The following is a 15,980-nucleotide window of genomic DNA, read 5'->3' on the forward strand; positions in this document are numbered from 1 at the left end:
AAAACCATTGATCACATATCATACTTTTCTAAATTACTTTTAAAGCACAATACTAGTGTTTTAATGGCACAAAAACAGTTGACACAGTGAGTTCATTGACTTGGACTGAAATAATATGTTGTGCCTGAAAATCACCTAAGATAATATCAAATTCATCTGTGTGGTTTAATGCTGTAGGATAACCTTTAACAATGTAGATCTATACTCAACCTAAGCATTTACCTCCCAAGTCTATACAGTACTTCAGATTCACTGTTTTCATTTTGGGAAGACCTGGAATCCATTCATCCTCTGAGATAAAGAAATATCTCCTGTCTTTCATGAATGTCAACTAAGGGGCTGAAGAAAAGAGAAGTGTACCTTAAATTTAGAGTGGGTCCTGTATTTAATGCAAACACTCAGATTGGAGCATGGTTTTGAGGCCACAAAAATCACTTAGGGTAAGAAGTACAGGCAAAGAAACTGACTTGCCCTACTCAACATTATCTAATGCTAAGTTTCAGGTCACAGATTTGCCAGAGAGAAATATCGTCCAGTTGACGGAGCTAAAACCTGGGAATACTATCTTTCACGTTTATGCATGACAAAGAAAGATTTCAACATTTGGCTGGTGTGTGAACCAAATTCATTCAACCAACTCCAAACTTTCTAAACTTCTGCTTCTTGTATGTAAAGAATGCATTAATTTGACTTCAAGAAGCTTGAGCTACAAAATGGTATTAAAGATGCCTAGGGTATTTTCATTATCCAGATAAAGTTTAGATAGGACTTGTTGGGAACACTATGTCCAATAGCTGAGGGTTGTCTATAATGTAAGAGCATGACAGGGGAGGGGAAAAAAGACGGGGCTTCATAAAGCTTCGTGATAGCTATTGCTATCAAATGTATATATGGTATAATGCACTGGATTACTGGGATGATCTTCCTTACGTGACTTGGGCCTGGTTATGTAAGGCGTCAACCTCATAGTTTGGGACTTGGTTCATCGGGATGGGCAACAGAACTTCCTGAGTAGAGTCTGGATATAAAGCTCTACCAGAGGACATGGATTATCCGATTGTCTAGTGTCAGAATTTCTTCAGCCCTACAGTTTTCTTTATTCACTTCATGCAGTGAAACCTTTTCTATAGATTTCTAAAAATGGGATATTGAGCTCTTTCACGGTTTAGAAATGTAATCGTCTCAGGACTTCATTAACAGAATGAATCTGATGGCAATGTATCCAGTTGGTCAATATGTGGGAATTACTTTTTATTGATGGTGATACTTAGACTGGTAGACACACTCCTCATTCATAATGACCCTTTGCACAATAGAAGGAAATCCTGCCTAGTCTTTCACTATTTCCACAATGCCTGCCATAATTAGCCCCTGTATTGTTAAACTACACCCTATGGTTAAAATACAGCCATTGAATGTGGTTCTATTTTTTGGTTAAACTTAAAAAAAATACATGTTTTTTTTTTCCTCTGGACTATTCCATTCCTGTAATATGTCCCATGTCTGAGGGAATGATACCTCAACGTCTTTGATTTTAATGACATTTTTCCTGAACTTGTTCTAAGAGACTAAAAACAAAAAAGTACAAACTCACTGTGGTAGAGAGGACTGAATCTCATAACAGCCTAATAGGAGAGGGTGGAGCTGTCCCAGTGGGTTTCTTACACTGGAACTATGTGTGGGAATAGAAAGCCTTATTTTTCTCCAGTGAAGTGGCTGGATGTTTCAAATTACTGACTGAGCAGTTAGCAGCCAAAAGTTTCATTAGTGCTCCTTCCTTGATAAAATTTTTTATTCTTCTTCCTGTCTGTGGTATATTCAATATTCTGCACAAATAAAAAATAAAATAAACTAATATATAATTTTACTCATTGTCCACTTTTAAAAAATGGATATGTTGTAATGAATATACCATGGTCTTACTTGAGCCAAGCTCCCCGTGTTGATTTCAACACTTCAAGTGGATCCTTTATAGAAGATTTTCTCCAAAAAATATGTTTTTGGATTTATTGATAGTTTCTGCCATGGATTATGGATCCAAATAAAATAAAAACCCTTTTTCACTGTAGCAATAATGAAACTCACAACCTTCTTCTAATTCTTAAACACTTCCTCTAACCCCATTATCATGATCCCAATTCTAACTTGAAAACCTGGTTAGACCACAGGATGTACAGCGGTGCAGATAGGAACTGGAAACACAGGGAATCCAGGACAGATGAACCCCTCAGGACCAGTGGAGAGAATGGCAATTCCAGGAGGGAAGGGGAGGTAGAAAGGGGAAAGCTATCACAAGGATCTGCATATAACCTTATCTCTGGGGGATGGGCAACAGAAAAGTAGGTGAAGGGAGACACTGGGAAGTCTAAGAGAAGATAAAATAATAATTTATAAATTATCAAGGGTTCATGAGGGAGGGGGGAGCAGGGAGGGAGGGGAAAAATGAACAGCTGATGCCAAGGGAAAAAATCATATCATTGTGAATGATGGGGAGTTCGGAGTGGAGACCCAGACCCATATGATTGTGATTGGTTCCCTCTTTTTATCCCACTTTCCCCTTATCCTTATGGTATCACTACTCTCATTATTTGTCCTGATGGGTTTATCTCTCCTGGATTCCCTGTGATTCCAGTTCTTATCTGTACCAGTGTACATCCTCTGGTCTAGCCAGGTATCAAAGGTAGCTTTGGGATCATGGTAGTAGGGGGGAGGAAGAACAAAGAGCTGGATGAAAGTTGTATGTTTCTTCAGTGGTATACTGCACACTGACTGGCTGCTTTCCTCCCCACAACTCTTCTGTAAGGGGATGTCCAGTTGCCTACAGATGGGTCTTGGGTCTCCACTCCGAACACCCCGTCATTCACAATGATATGATTTTTCCCCTTTGATTCCTGATACCTAATTCCACTGAAAGGTTGTGTTCACACAGGCCGGTGTGCTTTTTCCATGTGGGCTTTATTGCTTCTGAGCTAGATGGCAGCTTATCTTCAAGCCTTTGAGACCGGATGTTTTATCTTTTGATACCCGGTCATCTTAAGCTTTCTTTACCACATTTGCTTATATACCACTTTGTCTTCAGCAATCCTGTCAGTAAGGTCAGCATCATGGAATGCCAGATTAATAGAACAAAGTGTTCTGGCTTTGAGGGAGTACTTGAGTAGAGGCCCAATGTCCATCTGCTACCTTAATACTAATATATGCACATCATCATATATATATGCACATCATCATATATAAATATATTTAAATATATACATGCCTGTATTTAGCCGTCTATAAATGCCCTTTGCCTCCTAGTTCTTGCCTCTATTTCCTATTCCTTTCCTCATGTCCTACTCTCATTCTCAGCCTTCATTTGGGGTTCAGTAATTCCTCTTAGTTACTTTGCCCTTTTTCAAGCCCTACCTGGTCTCCCACTCCCTCCTTGCCATTGATTTGGGATCATTTGTTGTTCCTATGCCCCTAGGTTTGTAAACACATACTTCCTTTCCCCTACTCCCCCTCTCCCAGATAATCCCGGAACTGCTGGTTCCATTGTTTTTCCTCCAGATTCTTTGTCCCGCCTAACTTATCTGTATAGACCCACAGAGATAATAATATGCACAAAAAATAAGACAGCAAAACAAAGCAACAAAAGAAACAAAACAACAACAAAAAGAAAAGCCTATGAATCAGCAGTTCTCAACTTGTGGGTCGTGACCCCTTTGGGGGGGATCGAATGACACTTTCACAGGAGTTGCCTGATTTATAACAGTAGCAAAATTATAGTTATGAAGTAGCAACAAAAATAATTCTATGGCTGGGGGCGGGGGTCACCACAACATGAGAAACTCTATTAGAGGTTCCTGGCATTAGGAAGTTTGAGAACCACTGCTGTAATAGTTCAAAGTCTGTTTGTTGACCTTTAGGAGTGTTTTCTGGTGGAGTGTGATGAGGTGCCACTCCCTGACCCCAAAGTTTATTTTTGATATTCCCTTGGAACTCAATGCTCTGCTCCCCTTGCTGTTCTGTCACACACCTTTAGTGTTTTGCCTCGGTGTGGTGGGGTCAGATTGGACACAATTCCCAGTGTCTCCAGTGTTGTCCCCAATAGTGCTATGGGTCAGTGAGGGATGTCGTGCCACATAGTGGGGCCAGCCCTATAATCCTCTCTCTGTATTGGCTGCTCTGAGCTGGGATATGGTCCTCAGGGCTTGGTGGCCCAGCCTGTGCCCCAGCATGTGCCCCGCTCTCTCTTCCACCCCCTTCCTTTGCACCTGTGTGCTCTGATCAGACATGACCCTTTCCCTGAGCTGTAGTTTCAGTGTGGTCCTCTGAAGTACATTCTTCTGGGTGGAGGGGAGACTATCCACGTAGTTGGGATTGTGGCCGGCCTCTCAAACCTCTCTATTGGTTCCCTTCTTCATGCTAGTATGTTTCATTCATGTCATGGAGCACCGGCTGAAGTCTGGCCCCTCTTTCCCTGTGGAGATAAACTATACCCTCCTCTTTGGTGGGTTAGTACCCTGTTGTCCTGCATCTCATGTCTTTTTTTTCTTTTTCCTTTTTGCTCCCTCATTTTGAATTGGCTTCCATATGTATCCCTAGATTTGGTCTGGCCCCTGCCATAATACCTGGACCTCTCCACAGGAATGTTTGAATACACTAGCTCTTTGTCTATGCCCCTTTTGCATAAAATAAAAATTTTTATTTAAAATTTGCTCAAACTATTAGGAATGTTGGGGAGATAGAGGGGTAAGGAAGTGGTGTTAACAAATAAAGGGACAAGGGATCAACATGGGACCCAAAATGGTAGTGAGGGGAGAGTGGCAGGCCTGGTGGGGAATGAGCAAGGATAAGGTTGCGTAGAGAAGAGGTATAGCTGTAGCCTACGTGGGGACGGACCATGGTAGTAGGGCAGGAGGGAAGTCAAGGGAGATGGAGGAAAGAGCTAGGAGTCAAGGGGCATTTATGGAGGTCTAGACAAAGACATGTACATGCAAATATATATATATATATATATATATATATAAATAGATCTATGTGCCTATATTTATAGGTTTAGTATTAAGGTGGCAGAAGGACCTTGGGGCTCTACTCAGGCACTCCCTCAATGCATGACTTCTTTTATTAAATTGGCACTCTACGATGCTTACCCTCCCGACACAACTGCTGAAGCCAAAGCGGGTGAACAAGTAAATGTGGTGAAGAAAGCTGATGGTGCCTGGATATCAAAAGAGATAGTGTCTGGGGTCTTAAAGGCTTGAAGATAAACAAGCAGCCATCTAGCTCACAAGCAACACAGCCCACAAAGAAGAACACACTAGCCTGTGTGATCACGAGGTGCCAAAGGGACCAGGTATAAGGCATAATGCAAGAAAAAAGAAAAGAATATATGTGTGTGTGTATATGTGTGTGTGTGTGTGTGTGTGTGAGTGTGTGTATACCATAGTGAATGAAGGGGAAGTGCAGAGTGGAGACCCAAGGCCCAAGTGTCGGCCACTGGAGATCCCCTCATAGAGGTATTTAGGAGAGGAAATGGGTCTCAGGGTGCGAGATAATACTGATGGAGAAAACAGCTTTCACCGAAATCCTGGATGCTTCTTCCCCCCAACTACCATGATCCGAATTCTACCTTGCAGGACTGGATAGGGCAGAGGTTGTACACTGGTGCATATGGGAGCTGGAGGCACAGGGAATCCAGGGTGGACGATAACTTCAGGACCAGGGGTATGAGAGGCAATGCTGGGAGAGTGGAGGGTGAGTGGGTTGGAAAGGAGGAACTGATTAAAAGGATCCACATGTGGCCTCCTCCCTGGGAGATGGACAGCAGAGAAGAGAGGAAGGGAGACTCCAGATAGAGCAAGATATGACAAAATAACAATCTATAAATTATCAAAGGCTCATGAGGGAGGGGGGAGTGGGGAGGGAGGGGAAAAAAGAAGACCTGATGCAAAGGGCTTAAGTGGAAAGCAAATGCTTTGAAAATGATTAGGGCAAAGAATGTACGGATGAGCTCTATACAATTGATATGTGTATATGTATGGATTGTGATAAGAGTTGTATGAGCCCCTAATAAAATGTTTTAATAAAAAAAAATTATTAGGAATGCTCTTTATTGGTTCAGTTGTGAGATATTTTCTTTGTTCTGTTTTTGAATAAATATACAAGGCTATAGTCTTGGATCTTCATTAGTAATCTCTTTACAGTCTATTCACTTTAATCAATAAACATCACTTTGCCATAAGTTATTAATTTGATTTTCTTCCATACCGATACCACATTTTTATTATGTCTAGTTATCCAGATTAAAAAAAATAATATCTCTACTGATTTTAAATTACCCAAAACCATCCCATTATTCTGTTTGTATAGCTTCCACTATTTTTCACAATAAGGATTCTTATAAGTACCAAAAGATAGACCAGCATATTTATGGTATTATCTTACTAGATATTATTCAACAAGCATCTGATATCACCACAAATATCAGAAGTTCACATTCCAGAAGTTCTTCTACATGCATCTTGGGTTCTGGCAGTTCCATTGATCTAGAATTAAAGGTGTCTCTGAGTTGTTTTCTGCATCATTTTATATTTGTGTCATAATAATAATATTGAAGGTTAATTTAAATGTATCTTTTGTATAATTCACATAAATATGCACATCAACCAGTCTGCGGATAAGTACTTGTTTTCCAAATTTGGGAACATAGACACTGTGTTTGTTTAACCATATTAATTAATATTCAGTAATTATTGAAACATTGTTTATCCATAATACTGCACAGTACATTTGATTTTTTATGCAATTTGTTCATTTCTTTCTTTTGTTTTTAACAAACAGTTTCCCTTTTTTCAGGTTTGTTTCCCTTCAGCTTCTAATCTTTGCTTATGCTTTGGAGATGGTTGTTGGACAGTACTGTAGGTGTAAAATGGGATGGGAAGGTTTAGACTTCATGTGAAGGTTCTGGGATTCAAGTCACTGGTTCCTGACAACCTTGCTTTGAGAAGCACAACTCACACAATGACGTGACTTTCCATACAGCTTGGGAAGCACATATGCACTAAGGCATTGGTTATAGAAATGGCTCTGAAGGCTGTGGTCTACACTGTTCTCTATTACAAAGTTCTTCATGGCCTTGTGTCTGGGCTCACAGCAGGCACAGTTCATGCAGCGAATAGTGTGCCTGCAGCCAGTGGCTTTCTTGGCATGACCATTGTTATGCCTTTCCTTTTTTATCTCTGAAGAGAGGATGTGAGAGAAAGGGCAGTGCCAGCTCCTTCATTTCTTGATGTCATGATAGCTCCACAAATGGTTGATAAGAGGCCTAAAACAAGCAAACAAGTTCCAGTCAGTATCTCTTGCTAATGTTTCAAAATTAACTTGTTTTTAAATATATATATTTAATTTTTTCCTATGGAAGGAAAATATATAATGTAGACAATGGTGTTTATATTAGAGAGTTTCTATCATAAACTATTACAATAGGACACAGACTGGCACTGGACAGTCCAAATGGGCGGTGATGTTTGCTATGTAATATACTGGCAGAAGTGTCACAAAGTTAGTAGAAAAGAGGATTAAAGGTAATGGAAGTTTTGCGCAAAAAATCTGAATGGTGTTCATATTGGTAAGTCTGTGAGTTGAGTTGAAATCTTTGGAGAAGTGAATGTAGATGGTTCGAGAATGACGATAATGACAAAACCCAAAGGTAGATTTTATGGAACACACAACCATTTGTCAAATCCTTATCAAATGAACGTTGATCAGAACTTTAAGCTGCATCTTTCTTTTCACACATGTTTGAATGCTTAATCCTCAGATGGAGCTGAATATGTGGACTATTTTTGGACTCAGTGACTGGTGAGTGTGAGGCCGTGGATTTTACCACTGAAGGATAGGCATTGCTGGATGTTTCTCAGAAGCAACTCTACAGAGATGTGATGGTGGAGACCTTCAAGAACTTAGTGATAGTAGGTATGAATAGCTTATTTCAAATTAATGTATTATTTACCAAATACAGGTGATTGTTGCCTCAGTCACTGGGATAAGGGATAGGGATACCTGGTTAAATATGACAGTAAAGTTAATTTTCTCTCAGTTCCAATTATATCCAAAGTTTCCCACGATCACAAATCTCTACATATTACAGTCTGCCACTACTCTGTCAGTTTTGCAAAATATTAAACTTCCATAATTTTATTATGGAAGCTACACAACAAGTATTTCAATTGCTAGCAGTATTACCCATGCTAAACTGGTATCTGTGGAACTTCCAAACTGAGCAGACTAGTAATAAGAAAGAAGTGTTCCACTTCTGAAATATAAGCCACTGACACGCACATGAATCATAATGGAACATTCTCTGATACAGTGACAGATGAATAGCGCCATGTGATTAGAAATAGCCAAAGTCTCATTTTTCACCCATGGACCAGTGTATCAATATAAAACTTCTGATGTTCCAGTTACCAGCACAATGTGTACCAACCATGCAACCAAAGTATTAGTGTATTTATTAAATGTCTGAAAGGGAAAAAGTAATTTATTTGGCAAATTATTCACACCTGCATATTTTTTGAAATCTTGAAAAATCAAAGCATTGAAACAACTTCAGGGAAATGTTAATAGGATTTCTTTTTTTCTGTCAGGAGCAGTATGTTGGTAAGACCTATTTTGTTCTCTTAGAGCAATAAGAGAAATGCCAGGGGAGAGGAAAATTCTTTTGGGATCACTGTGTCACGAAAGCATTGACCAACTCTTAATGGAAGAAATTTTTACTTGATAAATTTGTAAGAAAAAGTTTCAGTTGATCAAGAACATTCTGCACAAATGGCTGCCCTTGTGTTTTCATTAATTTTAGACATTACTACAGCACCTGTGTTCATAAAGAAAAGGAAACCACGTTCATCTTTAGTGTTATATCTGCCCTGTGCACCATCGCTTTTTAATTTGATCTTCTAATTATAAACTACATGTTGTTAATCTTCAAGGATGCTTCATTGCCAATATCTCTTTGACCATAGTTTAAAACATCAAAAAATATTTACACAACAAAGTATTTCTTGTCTCATAGCTACTACTTGTCTGTGTATAACGCTGTTCTTTTTGTTTCATACTGTGAACTTCAATATGCATAATTGGTTCTGCTTCTCATATGTTAATGATTAAGAAAAAAACTAACCACTGAATATATAATGGTAAAATTCTTGAAAAATGATACAAGTGCCTCCATATTACAAAAAATCTGTAAGTTTCATGGAAGTGTAAAGCAAGATAACAAGAACCCACTTTTGAGGTGAGTGTAATTTATTTGACAGAGAGCAATGCTCCATATTTGAGTTGGAAGGATATGTTATTTAAGTACATATATGAGGAATGAGACAGAAGCTAGTATTTTGACATTTTAAATATATGTAGTTTGGATGACAACGAACTCATCTAATAACAAAATGTGGCAATTCTAAACCTGCCAGTGACTCTAAAGGCCTCTCCCCACTGTGAATCTCCTTCTTTAATTGTTACAGATGAGCCACTCTGAGCCAAAATTGTCTTATCATCTTATAATACCCTGTCTTTACATGTACATGTAGGAATATGTTGTTATATATATTATAAATATGTAAAGATAAGTTATATATGATATCAAATAAATATCTGTGCATAATCAACACACTGTCTACACATATTCAACCACTGCACTTTTGTCCATTTGAAATTATAGTGACAAAGAATTAGAGTGGAGTGCTACATAAAATTTTTTTGAGGATGCTAAATAATCTTTTTGAGCATAGATCGCCTCATATTAAGTTGGTGATCAACTTTTTTCATTTCAGCAACACTATGACTTAGTAGCCAACACCTAATTCACCTGGTGTAGTGGTGAAGGAAAATAAAAGTCCCCTTTTCATCTTTAGTGTTAAATCTGCATTGTGTCCCATAGTTTTTAATTTGATCTTCTAATTATAAACTGTACACACTTTTGTTAGTGATAAAATGTGTTTAATTGCCAATTGCTCTTTGAATATTGCCTGCTAACCACAAGTTCGGCAGTTCTAAACCACCACCTGTTCCAAGAGAGAAACCTAAGGCCTTGTACTCCATTGAAAAGCTATCATCTCAGAAAACTATGGCTACATTTTTACATGGACCTAAAGTGTTGAACTGAGTCATAATCCACTCAAAGTGAATTTTGAGACATAGTTGGTACATCAACAAAACAAAATCCATGAAAAAATGGAAATTATTCCAGAAAACATTTAATGCCATCTCAGGTTATTGTAGATGAATGTAAATGTATGTTTGTATAAATGTATATGTAGTCACAGAAACATAAGGTTAGCGGTGTATTATGTTAAGCATTTGATCGCTAACTGAAAGGATATTGGTTCTAACACATTGGCCACACATTATGAGAAATATGATATTATTTTTCTGATAAAAATTAATATTTCTATTCTACCTTATAGAGTCACAATGCGTAGAATCACTAAATTACAGCTTATATCTCTATCCATATATCTATTAGAATATAAAATATAAGCATATAATGACAAATACTGTTACATATACATTGTATAACCTATACATATATTAATTCAATTACCACAATTATGACTAAAGAAATGGCACTCAATATAAAGTGTCAACATTTATTTTAATAGTACACTTAAAATATTTTGTTGCACATATATAGTTTTAATCCCTGTGAATTACTTTTAAATATGAAAATATATTTCTCATATACCCACTTATATAATTCCTCCATATGTTATTAACTCACCGACCATTATGATTGTATCTGATATTTAAATTTATGATTTGTTAGATAATTGAGGTAAATTGTGTATGTTTACTATCTATGGGCATAATAAAATGGTAAAAACCTTCTTTTTACCTGCTTGTTTTAGTAGAAAGTATTTTCCCTTGATATCCTCTAGAATATATGAAGTAAATACTATTCATGAGCTCTCCAGTCAAATTGCAATTCTTCCTGCATTAAAAAGACCAGGACACTTATATCCCATGGAACGTCTTTGGGATGGAAAATCATTCAAGCATTTACCTTCACTACAGCAAATCAAGCAATTTCACACTCAATTCAATGCTGACAAGGTTAACAGATATGGGAAAAACAATATGAACACTACAATAGAATTTCTAAAAGAAAGCAAAGGTGACAATAAAGAATCGGGAAAAATCCATGGAGATCAATAAACACTCATGGATGATATTGGAATTTCCAATGGAGCTCAATCTCATGAATGTAAGCACTGTGGGAAGGCTTTTATTCAAGACACATGTCTCATTCAACATTTGAAAACTCACAGCAGAGGAATCTGGCAAAGCTTTTCTTAGAGCCTCAGATCATACTAGTCACATGCGAGTTCACACTGGAAGTAGGCCTTATAAATGTAAAGACTGAGAAAAAACTTTTACTAGATCTGCTAGCTTTACTCAACATATGAGAATTCACAGTGGGGAGAGGCCTTATGAGTGTAAGGAGTACAAGAGAACGTTTACTCAATCAACAAACCTCAAAGTACATATGAGTATTCACAGTGGGAAGAGGCCTTATGAATGCAAGGAATGTGGAAAAGCCTTTAATAATTCCTCAAAACTCAATCAACATATGAGAATTCATAGTGGAGAGAAGACATTACTTTAGTAATGAATGTAGGAACTAATTTATTCAATACTCACACCTCATTAAACATATAACAATACAGATGTGCTTTATACAATTGATGTATGTATATGTATGAACTGTGAAAAGAATTGTATCAGCCCCAATAAATTGTTAAAAAAAAAAAATTCAAAGTAAAGGGAAGATTTAGGAATGTAAGGAACGTAGTAACAGATTTAGTGAATCCGAAAACTTCACTGTACATATGAAAAACCCATATTGCAGAGAAGTATTATGTTAGGGTCTCGTCCAGCGAGACCCTCACGCAGTGACCCGGAGGGGCAACGAACCTGGATGGGAGAAAGAAAGAGAGACATGGGGCAAGACAAGTGATGATCAAGCCCGTTTATTTTGCCAAACTCTGGGTATATATTCACAACAGAGGAGGAAGTGGGAGGCACATATTTCAATGCAGCACACTGTGTAACAACCGCACAGTACAACAACCAATCAGTCACATGTTCCCAATAAGGTACAAAGGGTGCACATCAGTACTCAAAGACGTTCGTGGTGACGTCCGCATGCATATCAAGGCTTACCGGGTGAACTTATCACAATGTTCTTAATATGGTATATCTGCAGTTCAATGGGTGCTCAGTACTTTGACTAATGGCAACAAGGTCAGTTATTGCAACTGCCCATGCTACTGAGCACATAGCTAGGAATGTGGGAGCGAATTTGGGCAGGAAACAAAGGCTTGCTGTTAGAAAGTGGCCAAGTTTCTGCTACGTGTCTGAGGCCAAGGTCTTAATGGCTATCGGCTCCCAACACATCGGGTCATGGCTTCAGCAGATGTGACAGAGACAAGTCAGTGATGTTTTCCTCTCAGAAGCTGTGGTTTCCCCACCTTGCCAGCACCTCTCTAGGGACCACCAAGAACAGAATCTAGAGATTCTTAATGTATCTCAACTTGCCTTTTTTTCAGTGAAATAGGCTTTGGCTGTTTCACCTTTTATGCAAAGGCAGACTTCAAAGTAATAGGTATCGACGAGATCTCAGTTTACAATTTAGAGTATTAGTCAGTGCTGTGTTTTGTCAAAGTTAAAAATATTAAAAACAAACAAACTCACTGCCATGTAGTTGATGACAAATTATAGTGACGCTCCTGTGGGTTCCTGAGATTCTAACTGCTTGTGGGTGTAGAAAACCCTGTCTTTCTTCTTTGGAATGGGCACTGGCATGCAGATCTCAGTCCAACACACAACCATGAAGCCACCAGCCTTGTTATAAAAATATTAATTCAGGAAAAATTCTCACGTGAGCCCCAAATTTTCTCCAAACCATCAGGTGGATGTTCAATGTTTTCATTCCAGTGAACATTCTTAAGTGTACATGATGTAATGATATGAACTTACAATGATCTGGACCATATTGTATACGTTGATATTGTTAGGTACCCTTGAGCTGCCTTCATCTCACAGAGACCCCATGTACAACAGGATGAAATACTGCCTGGAAGTGCACTCAGAATCGTTCCTCTGTTTGACTCATCGTTGCAGCCTCTGTGACAATCCGCCTCCTTGAAAGTCTCTCTCCTTTTCATTGACATTCTAATCTACCAAGCACAAGACCATTCTTCGGGTTCTGGTTCCTCCTAACGACATGGCCAAATAAGGGAGATAAAGTCTTACTTGAATGCTTCCAAGAAGCATCCAAGATGTGCTTTTTCCAAGACAGACCTGCTTGTCCTTCAGGCAGCCTGTGATACATTTAATATTATTCTCTAGCACCAAAACCCAAATGTATCAATTCTTCTTTGATATTTCTTATAGGGTAATTGGCCTTTATTAGAATCACTTGTGGTTATCACAACTGTGGCTGCTGTTTCAGGCACTAGAGATAATGTTCAGGTTGTTACTAAAAACACACAATATATAGGACAACATCCTACAATAAATACTCAAGGATCAAAAATCAGCAGTAATGCCGACATTGAAGAAATCTATATAATCTTAACTCTGGTCAACATGGAAAGAAATGTTTATCTTCAGAAAGTAAAGGTCGATACATGGAAATTATACTTAGGTGAACCTGGACCACTAAACTATGTAGCACAATGATTAAATGCTTTTAGCCAAAAGATTGGCAGTTCAAAACCACTCAGTGAGTCCATTGGCTAAAGACCTGATAACTGTCTCCCATCAGTAATACAGAAAAGAAAATTCTATTTGGACAGTTCTTTTCTTTGATTCAGGGTCTAACAACCACCCTGCACCCAAACAGCCTTGGGTGCTTAAAGTTATATCATTACGTAGACAAGACATTTACTATGAGTAATTAGCCGAGACACAGTGAATGGCAACCTAAGAATTATTATAAAGACAGTGTATTGCTACATATTTCCCTTTGCTAGTTGTGTTTTCCAACATAAAATATATACCTTTTCCCCAGCACTGACATTCAACATGGGAAGAATGGTGTGTGTTTGGATTTTTTTGTGTGAAGATGTTAAGTCCCTCAGAGTAAGTTGCAGACTCAGTGATGCAATGTATAACAGAATGAAATAATGCCTTGTTCGGCACCATAATCACAATGAATATTTTTGAGCCCATTGTTACAGGCAATGTGTCAATCCATCTCATGATGTATCTTACACGTCATTGATCTCCTGCTTTATCATGGTTGATGTCTTTCTCAAGGGACTGGTATCAAGAGTCTCACCATCCTTGATTCTAAGAAACTTGCTGGCTGTCCTCCCTTCAAAACAGATCTGCTTGTTTTATTGCCAGCCCGCACCACAGTACTTTCCTCATTCTTTTTAAACATTACAAGTCAAAGGCCATCATTTTTACTATGGCCTTTCTTATTCATAGTCAAGTTCATATGCATATAATAATATTGAAAATATTATTTGGATTCTAAAAGTGACATTTAAGAAACCCTGTAACATGGGCCTGATGGTGCAGAGATATAAAAGGCTTTGGTGGTGCTGTTGGATAAGATTTGGTTGCTCACTAAAAGGCAAGGGATTCAATCCAGCCAACTGTTCACCCTGAGTAAGATGACTTATATTCCTGTACATAATTACACTCATAGAAAGCCTAATGAGCAGTTCCAATCAGTCTTCTAAGGTTCCTATGAGTCAGAATAAATGCAATCACAGTGGGCTTGGTTTTGGAGGAAGAGATTGCTCATTTTGTCGCTTAGTTGCTTGTTTTACCAAGTGTCCCTCACCAAGACACATCCAGGAACCAGTTCTCCCTGCAGCTGAGCTCTGTGACTCCTAATGACCACTGTGCAAGGAGCCAAGGAGAGGGAAAGTCAATATGAGCCCCCACACAAACCACCCTGCAGGACAGCTGGGGCACATGGGGGGGGTATTGGAGGGGCGACTGAGGTAAAGATCAGCAGGGGGAGTTCAGGCCCAAATGAACAGGCCCAGGAACCAGAAGCAGGTGTGTGTGTAATCACAGATGAGATTTTCTGTTGTGTCTTGGGTTGGCTTTGTTCCCACCACTTAGCAACTGATTGAGAGGAAACTCCAGTAGAAACTCTTCTATTTTGTCTTAACTTAGAAAAGGAAAAAACTATTGTGAAAGTAAATATACAGAAATATACTCCACTAAAATAAGTGATAGAAAATGGGTAAGACTGCTGTTGCAGCAATGAAGACTCACAGAAATCATACACGAGAAAACATAACGTCCCTTTGGATTGCTGAGACTAAAACTTTCAATGATCAGAAAGCTTCATCTTTCTCCTGAGGAGTATATGGTGATCATGAACAGCAGAATTTGCAATTAATAGTCTACTGTGTAATCCACAACACCACAGGATCTCTGAGGTATGTCCGGTGGGTAGTTCTGACCTTGCTTATCCTGAGTCCGTTTCATTTTTTTAACTTGATGAATATATTCTTTTAAAATTTGGTCAGTAATTTCCATGCCCTTAAAGATAGACACTGGGATCTTGTTTAGAATTTTAGTATAATTATGGATCGCTTAGAGTGTGTTATTTTCACAAAGGTAAGCCTTATTCTTCCTGAACGTGGTCCATTATTCTAATTATTTGTGTTTCTTTTGATACCTTGAAGTAGTGTTTTTGTTAAAGTTTTCTTTCTATAAGACTTTTGTTTCTCTGTTTAGGTTTATTTCCATTTATTTTATCTTTTAGGTGGCTATTGTAAATAGCATTGATTTTCTATTTCCTTTTCAGAACTTTCTCTATTGGTATGTGGAAATCAAACGGATTTTCAATGTTGACCTTATAACCTGTGAAAAATTTTCATCTTCAACTAGTTTCAATAATTTTCTTCGATGGCGTTTGGGTTTTCTATGTTTAGAATGATGCCATCAGCAACTATAGAGAGTTT

This window comes from Tenrec ecaudatus, chromosome 17 (assembly GCF_050624435.1).
Source record: "Tenrec ecaudatus isolate mTenEca1 chromosome 17, mTenEca1.hap1, whole genome shotgun sequence".
Lineage (NCBI taxonomy): Eukaryota > Metazoa > Chordata > Mammalia > Afrosoricida > Tenrecidae > Tenrec > Tenrec ecaudatus.